The sequence below is a fragment of the Petromyzon marinus genome, chromosome 40, assembly GCF_048934315.1.
Source record: "Petromyzon marinus isolate PM22_M1 ecotype Great Lakes invasive population chromosome 40, UKy_Petmar_22M1.pri1.0, whole genome shotgun sequence".
NCBI classification, from domain to species: Eukaryota; Metazoa; Chordata; class Hyperoartia; order Petromyzontiformes; family Petromyzontidae; genus Petromyzon; species Petromyzon marinus.
This window is the reverse complement of record NC_133706.1, coordinates 2,526,724-2,539,606: the sequence shown is the minus strand read 5'-3', so window position 1 is coordinate 2,539,606 and position 12,883 is coordinate 2,526,724.

Genomic DNA, 12,883 nt, shown 5'->3' with positions numbered 1-12,883 from the left:
GTTAACTGCTATGAGTGAGAATGTAGAGCTGGAATGAGTTCCCTGCTATCAGTGAGAATGTAGAGCTGGAACCAGTTCCTTGCTATCAGTGAGAATGTAGAGCTGGAACCAGTTCCCTGCTATCAGTGAGAATGTAGAGCTGAAACGAGTTCCCTGCTATCAGTGAGAATGTAGAGCTGGAACCAGTTCCCTGCTATCAGTGAGAATGTAGAGCTGGATCAAGTTCCCTGCAATGAGTGAGAATGTAGAGCTGGAATCAGTTCCCTGCTATGAGTGAGAACGTAGAGCTGGAACCAGTTCCCTGCTATCAGTGAGAATGTAGAGTTGGAACCAGTTCCCTGCTATCAGTGAGAATGTAGAGCTGGAACCAGTTCCCTGTTATCATTGAGAATGTAGAACTGGAACAAGTTTCCTGCTATCAGTGAGAATGTAGAGCTGGAACCAGTTCCCTGCTATCAGTGAGAATGTAGAGCTGGAACCAGTTCCTTGCTATCAGTGAGAATGTAGAGCTGGAACCAGATCCCTGCTGTCAGTGAGAATGTAGAGCTGGAACCAGTTCCCTGTTATGAGTGAGAATGAAGAGCTGGATCCAGTTCCCTGCTATGAGTGAGAACGTAGAGCTGGAACCAGCTCCCTGCTATCAGTGAGAATGTAGAGCTGGAACGCGTTCCCTGCTATCAGTAAGAATTTAGAGCTGGATCAAGTTCCCTGCTATGAGTGAGAATGTAGAAATGGAACCAGTTCCCTGCTATGAGTGAGAATGTAGAGCTGGAATGAGTTCCCTGCTATCAGTGAGAATGTAGAGCTGGAACCAGTTCCTTGCTATCAGTGAGAATGTAGAGCTGGAACCAGTTCCCTGCTATGAGTGAGAATGTAGAGCTGGATCCAGTTCCCTGCTATGAGTGAGAATGTAGAGCTGGAACCAGTTCCCTGCTATCAGTGAGAATGTAGAGCTGGAACGAGTTCCCTGCTATCAGTGAGAATGTAGAGCTGGAACGCGTTCCCTGCTATCAGTAAGAATTTAGAGCTGGATCAAGTTCCCTGCTATGAGTGAGAATGTAGAAACGGAACCAGTTCCCTGCTATCAGTGAGAATGTAGAGCTGGAACCAGTTCCCTGCTATGAGTGAGAATGTAGAGCTGGAACCAGTTCCCTGCTATCAGTGAGAATGTAGAGCTGGAACGAGTTCCCTACTATCAGTGAGAATGTAGAGCTGGAACCAGTTCCTTGCTATCAGTGAGAATGTAGAGCTGGAACCAGTTCCCTGCTATGAGTGAGAATGTAGAGCTTGATCCAGTTCCCTGCTATGAGTGAGAATGTAGAGCTGGAACCAGTTCCCTGCTATCAGTGAGAATGTAGAGCTGGAACGAGTTCCCTGCTATCAGTAAGAATGTAGAGCTGGAACCAGTTCCCTGCTATCAGTGATAATGTAGAGCTGGAACCAGTTCCCTGCTATGAGTGAGAATGTAGAGCTGGAACCAGTTCCCTGCTATCAGTGAAAATGTAGAGCTGGAAGCAGTTCCCTTCTATCAGTGAGAATGTAGAGCTGGAACCAGTTCCCTGATATGAGTGAGAATGTAGAGCTGGAACCAGTTCCCTGCTATGAGTGAGAATGTAGAGCTGGAACCAGTTCCCTGCTATCAGTGAGAATGTAGAGCTGGAACGAGTTCCCTGCTATCAGTGAGAATGTAGAGCTGGAACGCGTTCCCTGCTATCAGTAAGAATTTAGAGCTGGATCAAGTTCACTGCTATGAGTGAGAATGTAGAAACGGAACCAGTTCCCTGCTATCAGTGAGAATGTAGAGCTGGAACCAGTTCCCTGCTATGAGTGAGAATGTAGAGCTGGAACCAGTTCCCTGCTATCAGTGAGAATGTAGAGCTGGAACGAGTTCCCTGCTATCAGTGAGAATGTAGAGCTGGAACCAGTTCCTTGCTATCAGTGAGAATGTAGAGCTGGAACCAGTTCCCTGCTATGAGTGAGAATGTAGAGCTTGATCCAGTTCCCTGCTATGAGTGAGAATGTAGAGCTGGAACCAGTTCCCTGCTATCAGTGAGAATGTAGAGCTGGAACGAGTTCCCTGCTATCAGTAAGAATGTAGAGCTGGAACCAGTTCCCTGCTATCAGTGATAATGTAGAGCTGGAACCAGTTCCCTGCTATGAGTGAGAATGTAGAGCTGGAACCAGTTCCCTGCTATCAGTGAAAATGTAGAGCTGGAAGCAGTTCCCTTCTATCAGTGAGAATGTAGAGCTGGAACCAGTTCCCTGATATGAGTGAGAATGTAGAGCTGGAACCAGTTCCCTGCTATGAGTGAGAATGTAGAGCTGGATCCAGTTCCCTGCTATCAGTGAGAATGTAGAGCTGGAACGAGTTCCCTGCTATCAGTGAGAATGTAGAGCTGGAACCAGTTCCTTGCTATCAGTGAGAATGTAGAGCTGGAACCAGTTCCCTGCTATCAGTGAGAATGTAGAGCTGAAACGAGTTCCCTGCTATCAGTGAGAATGTAGAGCTGGAACCAGTTCCCTGCTATCAGTGAGAATGTAGAGCTGGATCAAGTTCCCTGCAATGAGTGAGAATGTAGAGCTGGAATCAGTTCCCTGCTATGAGTGAGAACGTAGAGCTGGAACCAGTTCCCTGCTATCAGTGAGAATGTAGAGTTGGAACCAGTTCCCTGCTATCAGTGAGAATGTAGAGCTGGAACCAGTTCCCTGTTATCAGTGAGAATGTAGAACTGGAACAAGTTTCCTGCTATCAGTGAGAATGTAGAGCTGGAACCAGTTCCCTGCTATCAGTGAGAATGTAGAGCTGGAACCAGTTCCTTGCTATCAGTGAGAATGTAGAGCTGGAACCAGATCCCTGCTGTCAGTGAGAATGTAGAGCTGGAACCAGTTCCCTGCTATGAGTGAGAATGTAGAGCTGGATCCAGTTCCCTGCTATGAGTGAGAACGTAGAGCTGGAACCAGCTCCCTGCTATCAGTGAGAATGTAGAGCTGGAACGCGTTCCCTGCTATCAGTAAGAATTTAGAGCTGGATCATGTTCCCTGCTATGAGTGAGAATGTAGAAATGGAACCAGTTCCCTGCTATCAGTGAGAATGTAGAGCTGGAACCAGTTCCCTGCTATGAGTGAGAATGTAGAGCTGGAACCAGTTCCCTGCTATCAGTGAGAATGTAGAGCTGGAATGAGTTCCCTGCTATCAGTGAGAATGTAGAGCAGGAACCAGTTCCTTGCTATCAGTGAGAATGTAGAGCTGGAACCAGTTCCCTGCCATGAGTGAGAATGTAGAGCTGGATCCAGTTCCCTGCTATGAGTGAGAATGTAGAGCTGGAACCAGTTCCCTGCTATCAGTGAGAATGTAGAGCTGGAACGAGTTCCCTGCTATCAGTGAGAATGTAGAGCTGGAACGCGTTCCCTGCTATCAGTAAGAATTTAGAGCTGGATCAAGTTCCCTGCTATGAGTGAGAATGTAGAAACGGAACCAGTTCCCTGCTATCAGTGAGAATGTAGAGCTGGAACCAGTTCCCTGCTATGTGTGAGAATGTAGAGCTGGAACCAGTTCCCTGCTATCAGTGAGAATGTAGAGCTGGAACGAGTTCCCTGCTATCAGTGAGAATGTAGAGCTGGAACCAGTTCATTGCTATCAGTGAGAATGTAGAGCTGGAACCAGTTCCCTGCTATGAGTGAGAATGTAGAGCTGGATCCAGTTCTCTGCTATGAGTGAGAATGTAGAGCTGGAACCAGTTCCCTGCTATGAGTGAGAATGTAGAGCTGGAACGAGTTCCCTGCTATCCGTAAGAATGTAGAGCTGGAACCAGTTCCCTGCTATCAGTGAGAATGTAGAGCTGGAACCAGTTCCCTGCTATGAGTGAGAATGTAGAGCTGGATCCAGTTCCCTGCAATCAGTGAGAACGTAGAGCTGCAACCAGTTCCCTGCTATCAGTGAGAATGTAGAGCTGGAACCAGTTCCCTGTTATCAGTGAGAATGTAGAGCTGGAACAAGTTCCCTGCCATCAGTGAGAATGTAGAGCTTAAACCAGTTCCCTGCTATCAGTGAGAATGTAGAGCTGGATCCAGTTCCCTGCTATCAGTGAGAATGTAGAGCTGGAACCAGTTCCCTGCTATCAGTGAGAATGTAGAGCTGGAACGAGTTCCCTGGTATGAGTGAGAATGTAGAGCTGGAACCAGTTCCCTGCTATCAGTGACAATGTAGAGCTGGATCAAGTTCCCTGCAATCAGTGAGAATGTAGAGCTGGATCCAGTTCCCTGCTTTCAGTGAGAATGTAGAGCTGGAACCAGTTCCCTGCTATCAGTGAGAATGTAGAGCTGGAACTAGTTCCCTGCTATCAGTGAGAATGTAGAGCTGGATCAAGTTCCCTGCTATCAGTGAGAATGTAGAGCTGGAACCAGTTCCCTGTTATGAGTGAGAATGTAGAGCTGGAACCAGTTCCCTGCTATCAGTGAGAATGTAGAGCTGAAACGAGTTCCCTGTAAACAGTGAGAATGTAGAGCTGGAACCAGTTCCCTGATTTCAGTGAGAATGTAGAGCTGGATCAAGTTCCCTGCAATGAGTGAGAATGTAGAGCTGGAATCAGTTCCCTGCTATGAGTGAGAACGTAGAGCTGGAACCAGTTCCCTGCTATCAGTGAGAATGTAGAGTTGGAACCAGTTCCCTGCTATCAGTGAGAATGTAGAGCTGGAACCAGTTCCCTGTTATCAGTGAGAATGTAGAACTGGAACAAGTTTCCTGCTATCAGTGAGAATGTAGAGCTGGAACGCGTTCCCTGCTATCAGTAAGAATTTAGAGCTGGATCATGTTCCCTGCTATGAGTGAGAATGTAGAAATGGAACCAGTTCCCTGCTATCAGTGAGAATGTAGAGCTGGAACCAGTTCCCTGCTATGAGTGAGAATGTAGAGCTGGAACCAGTTCCCTGCTATCAGTGAGAATGTAGAGCTGGAATGAGTTCCCTGCTATCAGTGAGAATGTAGAGCAGGAACCAGTTCCTTGCTATCAGTGAGAATGTAGAGCTGGAACCAGTTCCCTGCCATGAGTGAGAATGTAGAGCTGGATCCAGTTCCCTGCTATGAGTGAGAATGTAGAGCTGGAACCAGTTCCCTGCTATCAGTGAGAATGTAGAGCTGGAACGAGTTCCCTGCTATCAGTGAGAATGTAGAGCTGGAACGCGTTCCCTGCTATCAGTAAGAATTTAGAGCTGGATCAAGTTCCCTGCTATGAGTGAGAATGTAGAAACGGAACCAGTTCCCTGCTATCAGTGGGAATGTAGAGCTGGAACCAGTTCCCTGCTATGTGTGAGAATGTAGAGCTGGAACCAGTTCCCTGCTATCAGTGAGAATGTAGAGCTGGAACGAGTTCCCTGCTATCAGTGAGAATGTAGAGCTGGAACCAGTTCATTGCTATCAGTGAGAATGTAGAGCTGGAACCAGTTCCCTGCTATGAGTGAGAATGTAGAGCTGGATCCAGTTCTCTGCTATGAGTGAGAATGTAGAGCTGGAACCAGTTCCCTGCTATGAGTGAGAATGAAGAGCTGGAACGAGTTCCCTGCTATCCGTAAGAATGTAGAGCTGGAACCAGTTCCCTGCTATCAGTGAGAATGTAGAGCTGGAACCAGTTCCCTGCTATGAGTGAGAATGTAGAGCTGGATCCAGTTCCCTGCAATCAGTGAGAACGTAGAGCTGCAACCAGTTCCCTGCTATCAGTGAGAATGTAGAGCTGGAACCAGTTCCCTGTTATCAGTGAGAATGTAGAGCTGGAACAAGTTCCCTGCCATCAGTGAGAATGTAGAGCTTAAACCAGTTCCCTGCTATCAGTGAGAATGTAGAGCTGGATCCAGTTCCCTGCTATCAGTGAGAATGTAGAGCTGGAACGAGTTCCCTGGTATGAGTGAGAATGTAGAGCTGGAACGAGTTCCCTGGTATGAGTGAGAATGTAGAGCTGGAACCAGTTCCCTGCTATCAGTGACAATGTAGAGCTGGATCAAGTTCCCTGCAATCAGTGAGAATGTAGAGCTGGATCCAGTTCCCTGCTTTCAGTGAGAATGTAGAGCTGGAACCAGTTCCCTGCTATCAGTGAGAATGTAGAGCTGGAACGAGTTCCCTGGTATGAGTGAGAATGTAGAGCTGGAACCAGTTCCCTGCTATCAGTGACAATGTAGAGCTGGATCAAGTTCCCTGCAATCAGTGAGAATGTAGAGCTGGATCCAGTTCCCTGCTTTCAGTGAGAATGTAGAGCTGGAACCAGTTCCCTGCTATCAGTGAGAATGTAGAGCTGGAACTAGTTCCCTGCTATCAGTGAGAATGTAGAGCTGGATCAAGTTCCCTGCTATCAGTGAGAATGTAGAGCTGGAACCAGTTCCCTGTTATGAGTGAGAATGTAGAGCTGGAACCAGTTCCCTGCTATCAGTGAGAATGTAGAGCTGAAACGAGTTCCCTGTAAACAGTGAGAATGTAGAGCTGGAACCAGTTCCCTGATTTCAGTGAGAATGTAGAGCTGGATCAAGTTCCCTGCAATGAGTGAGAATGTAGAGCTGGAATCAGTTCCCTGCTATGAGTGAGAACGTAGAGCTGGAACCAGTTCCCTGCTATCAGTGAGAATGTAGAGTTGGAACCAGTTCCCTGCTATCAGTGAGAATGTAGAGCTGGAACCAGTTCCCTGTTATCAGTGAGAATGTAGAACTGGAACAAGTTTCCTGCTATCAGTGAGAATGTAGAGCTGGAACTAGTTCCCTGCTATCAGTGAGAATGTAGAGCTGGAACCAGTTCCTTGCTATCAGTGAGAATGTAGAGCTGGAACCAGTTCCCTGCTATGAGTGAGAATGTAAAGCTGGAACCAGTTCCCTGTTATCAGTGAGAATGTAGAGCTGGAACAAGTTCCCTGCTATCAGTGAGAATGTAGAGCTGGAACCAGTTCCCTGCTATCAGTGAGAATGTAGAGCTGGAACCAGTTCCTTGCTATCAGTGAGAATGTAGAGCTGTAACCAGTTCCCTGCTATCAGTGAGAATGTAGAGCTGGAACCAGTTCCCTGTTATCAGTGAGAATGTAGAGCTGGAACAAGTTCCCTGCTATCAGTGAGAATGTAGAGCTGGAACCAGTTCCCTGCTATCAGTGAGAATATAGAGCTGGAACCAGTTCCCTGCTATCAGTGAGAATGTAGAGCTGGAACGAGTTCCCTGCTATCAGTGAGAATGTAGAGCTGGAACGCGTTCCCTGCTATCAGTAAGAATTTAGAGCTGGATCAAGTTCCCTGCTATGAGTGAGAATGTAGAAACGGAACCAGTTCCCTGCTATCAGTGAGAATGTAGAGCTGGAACCAGTTCCCTGCTATGAGTGAGAATGTAGAGCTGGAACCAGTTCCCTGCTATCAGTGAGAATGTAGAGCTGGAACGAGTTCCCTGCTATCAGTGAGAATGTAGAGCTGGAACCAGTTCCTTGCTATCAGTGAGAATGTAGAGCTGGAACCAGTTCCCTGCTATGAGTGAGAATGTAGAGCTTGATCCAGTTCCCTGCTATGAGTGAGAATGTAGAGCTGGAACCAGTTCCCTGCTATCAGTGAGAATGTAGAGCTGGAACGAGTTCCCTGCTATCAGTAAGAATGTAGAGCTGGAACCAGTTCCCTGCTATCAGTGATAATGTAGAGCTGGAACCAGTTCCCTGCTATGAGTGAGAATGTAGAGCTGGAACCAGTTCCCTGCTATCAGTGAAAATGTAGAGCTGGAAGCAGTTCCCTTCTATCAGTGAGAATGTAGAGCTGGAACCAGTTCCCTGATATGAGTGAGAATGTAGAGCTGGAACCAGTTCCCTGCTATGAGTGAGAATGTAGAGCTGGATCCAGTTCCCTGCTATCAGTGAGAATGTAGAGCTGGAACGAGTTCCCTGCTATCAGTGAGAATGTAGAGCTGGAACCAGTTCCTTGCTATCAGTGAGAATGTAGAGCTGGAACCAGTTCCCTGCTATCAGTGAGAATGTAGAGCTGAAACGAGTTCCCTGCTATCAGTGAGAATGTAGAGTTGGAACCAGTTCCCTGCTATCAGTGAGAATGTAGAGCTGGATCAAGTTCCCTGCAATGAGTGAGAATGTAGAGCTGGAATCAGTTCCCTGCTATGAGTGAGAACGTAGAGCTGGAACCAGTTCCCTGCTATCAGTGAGAATGTAGAGTTGGAACCAGTTCCCTGCTATCAGTGAGAATGTAGAGCTGGAACCAGTTCCCTGTTATCAGTGAGAATGTAGAACTGGAACAAGTTTCCTGCTATCAGTGAGAATGTAGAGCTGGAACCAGTTCCCTGCTATCAGTGAGAATGTAGAGCTGGAACCAGTTCCTTGCTATCAGTGAGAATGTAGAGCTGGAACCAGATCCCTGCTGTCAGTGAGAATGTAGAGCTGGAATCAGTTCCCTGCTATGAGTGAGAATGTAGAGCTGGATCCAGTTCCCTGCTATGAGTGAGAACGTAGAGCTGGAACCAGCTCCCTGCTATCAGTGAGAATGTAGAGCTGGAACGCGTTCCCTGCTATCAGTAAGAATTTAGAGCTGGATCATGTTCCCTGCTATGAGTGAGAATGTAGAAATGGAACCAGTTCCCTGCTATCAGTGAGAATGTAGAGCTGGAACCAGTTCCCTGCTATGAGTGAGAATGTAGAGCTGGAACCAGTTCCCTGCTATCAGTGAGAATGTAGAGCTGGAATGAGTTCCCTGCTATCAGTGAGAATGTAGAGCAGGAACCAGTTCCTTGCTATCAGTGAGAATGTAGAGCTGGAACCAGTTCCCTGCCATGAGTGAGAATGTAGAGCTGGATCCAGTTCCCTGCTATGAGTGAGAATGTAGAGCTGGAACCAGTTCCCTGCTATCAGTGAGAATGTAGAGCTGGAACGAGTTCCCTGCTATCAGTGAGAATGTAGAGCTGGAACGCGTTCCCTGCTATCAGTAAGAATTTAGAGCTGGATCAAGTTCCCTGCTATGAGTGAGAATGTAGAAACGGAACCAGTTCCCTGCTATCAGTGAGAATGTAGAGCTGGAACCAGTTCCCTGCTATGTGTGAGAATGTAGAGCTGGAACCAGTTCCCTGCTATCAGTGAGAATGTAGAGCTGGAACGAGTTCCCTGCTATCAGTGAGAATGTAGAGCTGGAACCAGTTCATTGCTATCAGTGAGAATGTAGAGCTGGAACCAGTTCCCTGCTATGAGTGAGAATGTAGAGCTGGATCCAGTTCTCTGCTATGAGTGAGAATGTAGAGCTGGAACCAGTTCCCTGCTATGAGTGAGAATGTAGAGCTGGAACGAGTTCCCTGCTATCCGTAAGAATGTAGAGCTGGAACCAGTTCCCTGCTATCAGTGAGAATGTAGAGCTGGAACCAGTTCCCTGCTATGAGTGAGAATGTAGAGCTGGATCCAGTTCCCTGCAATCAGTGAGAACGTAGAGCTGCAACCAGTTCCCTGCTATCAGTGAGAATGTAGAGCTGGAACCAGTTCCCTGTTATCAGTGAGAATGTAGAGCTGGAACAAGTTCCCTGCCATCAGTGAGAATGTAGAGCTTAAACCAGTTCCCTGCTATCAGTGAGAATGTAGAGCTGGATCCAGTTCCCTGCTATCAGTGAGAATGTAGAGCTGGAACCAGTTCCCTGCTATCAGTGAGAATGTAGAGCTGGAACGAGTTCCCTGGTATGAGTGAGAATGTAGAGCTGGAACCAGTTCCCTGCTATCAGTGACAATGTAGAGCTGGATCAAGTTCCCTGCAATCAGTGAGAATGTAGAGCTGGATCCAGTTCCCTGCTTTCAGTGAGAATGTAGAGCTGGAACCAGTTCCCTGCTATCAGTGAGAATGTAGAGCTGGAACTAGTTCCCTGCTATCAGTGAGAATGTAGAGCTGGATCAAGTTCCCTGCTATCAGTGAGAATGTAGAGCTGGAACCAGTTCCCTGTTATGAGTGAGAATGTAGAGCTGGAACCAGTTCCCTGCTATCAGTGAGAATGTAGAGCTGAAACGAGTTCCCTGTAAACAGTGAGAATGTAGAGCTGGAACCAGTTCCCTGATTTCAGTGAGAATGTAGAGCTGGATCAAGTTCCCTGCAATGAGTGAGAATGTAGAGCTGGAATCAGTTCCCTGCTATGAGTGAGAACGTAGAGCTGGAACCAGTTCCCTGCTATCAGTGAGAATGTAGAGTTGGAACCAGTTCCCTGCTATCAGTGAGAATGTAGAGCTGGAACCAGTTCCCTGTTATCAGTGAGAATGTAGAACTGGAACAAGTTTCCTGCTATCAGTGAGAATGTAGAGCTGGAACTAGTTCCCTGCTATCAGTGAGAATGTAGAGCTGGAACCAGTTCCTTGCTATCAGTGAGAATGTAGAGCTGGAACCAGTTCCCTGCTATGAGTGAGAATGTAAAGCTGGAACCAGTTCCCTGTTATCAGTGAGAATGTAGAGCTGGAACAAGTTCCCTGCTATCAGTGAGAATGTAGAGCTGGAACCAGTTCCCTGCTATCAGTGAGAATGTAGAGCTGGAACCAGTTCCTTGCTATCAGTGAGAATGTAGAGCTGTAACCAGTTCCCTGCTATCAGTGAGAATGTAGAGCTGGAACCAGTTCCCTGTTATCAGTGAGAATGTAGAGCTGGAACAAGTTCCCTGCTATCAGTGAGAATGTAGAGCTGGAACCAGTTCCCTGCTATCAGTGAGAATATAGAGCTGGAACCAGTTCCTTGCTATCAGTGAGAATGTAGAGCTGGAACCAGTTCCCTGCTATGAGTGAGAATGTAGAGCTGGATCCAGTTCCCTGCTATGAGTGAGAATGTAGAGCTGGAACCAGTTCCCTGCTATCAGTGAGAATGTAGAGCTGGAACGAGTTCCCTGCTATCAGTAAGAATGTAGAGCTTGAACCAGTTCCCTGCTATCAGTGAGAATGTAGAGCTGGAACCAGTTCCCTGCTATGAGTGAGAATGTAGAGCTGGATCCAGTTCCCTGCAATCAGTGAGAACGTAGAGCTGAAACCAGTTCCCTGCTATCAGTGAGAATGTAGAGCTGGAACCAGTTCCCTGTTATCAGTGAGAATGTAGAGTTGGAACCAGTTCCCTGCTATCAGTGAGAATGTAGAGCTGGAACCAGTTCCCTGTTATCAGTGAGAATGTAGAACTGGAACAAGTTCCCTGCTATCAGTGAGAATGTAGACCTGGAACCAGTTCCCTGCTATCAGTGAGAATGTAGAGCTGGAACCAGTTCCTTGCTATCAGTGAGAATGTAGAGCTGGAACCAGTTCCCTGCTATGAGTGAGAATGTAGAGCTGGAACCAGTTCCCTGTTATCAGTGAGAATGTAGAGCTGGAACAAGTTCCCTGCTATCAGTGAGAATGTAGAGCTGGAACCAGTTCCCTGCTATCATTGAGAATGTAGAGCTGTAACCAGTTCCTTGCTATCAGTGAGAATGTAGAGCTGGAACCAGTTCCCTGCTATCAGTGAGAATGTAGAGCTGGAACCAGTTCCCTGTTATCAGTGAGAATGTAGAGCTGGAACAAGTTCCCTGCTATCAGTGAGAATGTAGAGCTGGAACCAGTTCCCTGCTATCAGTGAGAATGTAGAGCTGGAACCAGTTCCTTGCTATCAGTGAGAATGTAGAGCTGGAACCAGTTCCCTGCTATGAGTGAGAATGTAGAGCTGGATCCAGTTCCCTGCTATGAGTGAGAATGTAGAGCTGGAACCAGTTCCCTGCTATCAGTGAGAATGTAGAGCTGGAACGAGTTCCCTGCTATCAGTAAGAATGTAGAGCTTGAACCAGTTCCCTGCTATCAGTGAGAATGTAGAGCTGGAACCAGTTCCCTGCTATGAGTGAGAATGTAGAGCTGGAACCAGTTCCCTGCTCTCAGTGAGAATGTAGAGCTGGAACCAGTTCCCTGCTATCAGTGAGAATGTAGAGCTGGAACCAGTTCCCTGTTATGAGTGAGAATGTAGAGCTGGATCCAGAACCCTGCTATGAGTGAGAATGTAGAGCTGAAACCAGTTCCCTGCTATCAGTGAGAATGTAGAGCTGGAACCAGTTCCCTGCTATCAGTGAGAATGTAGAGCTGGAACCAGTTCCCTGCTATGAGTGAGAATGTAGAGCTGGATCCAGTTCCCTATCAGTGAGAATGTAGAGCTGGAACCAGTTCCCTGCTATCAGTGAGAATGTAGAGCTGGATCCAGTTCCCTGTTATCAGTGAGAATGTAGAGCTGGAACAAGTTCCCTGCTATCAGTGAGAATGTAGAGCTAGATCAAGTTCCCTGCTATCAGTGAGAATGTAGAGCTGGAACGAGTTCCCTGCTATCAGTGAGAATGTAGAGCAGGAACCAGTTCCCTGCTATCAGTAAGAATGTAGAGCTGGATCAAGTTTCCTGCTATGAGTGAGAATGTAGAAATGGAACCAGTTCCCTGCTATCAGTGAGAATGTAGAGCTGGATCAAGTTCCCTGCTATCAGTGAGAATGTAGAGCTGGAACCGGTTCCCTGCTATGAGTGAGAATGTAGAGCTGGAACCAGTTCCCTGCTATCAGTGAAAATTTAGAGCTGGAACCAGTTCCCTTCTATCAGTGAGAATGTAGAGCTGGAACCAGTTCCCTGATATGAGTGAGAATGTAGAGCTGGAACGAGTTCCCTGCTATCAGTGAGAATATAGAGCTGGAACCAGTTCCCTGCTATGAGTGAGAATGTAGAGCTGGATCCAGTTCCCTGCTATCAGTGAGAATGTAGAGCTGGAACGAGTTCCCTGCTATCAGTGAGAATGTAGAGCTGGAACCAGTTCCCTGCTATCAGTGAGAATGTAGAGCTGGAACCAGTTAACTGCTATGAGTGAGAATGTAGAGCTGGAATGAGTTCCCTGCTATCAGTGAGAATGTAGAGCTGGAACCAGTTCCTTGCT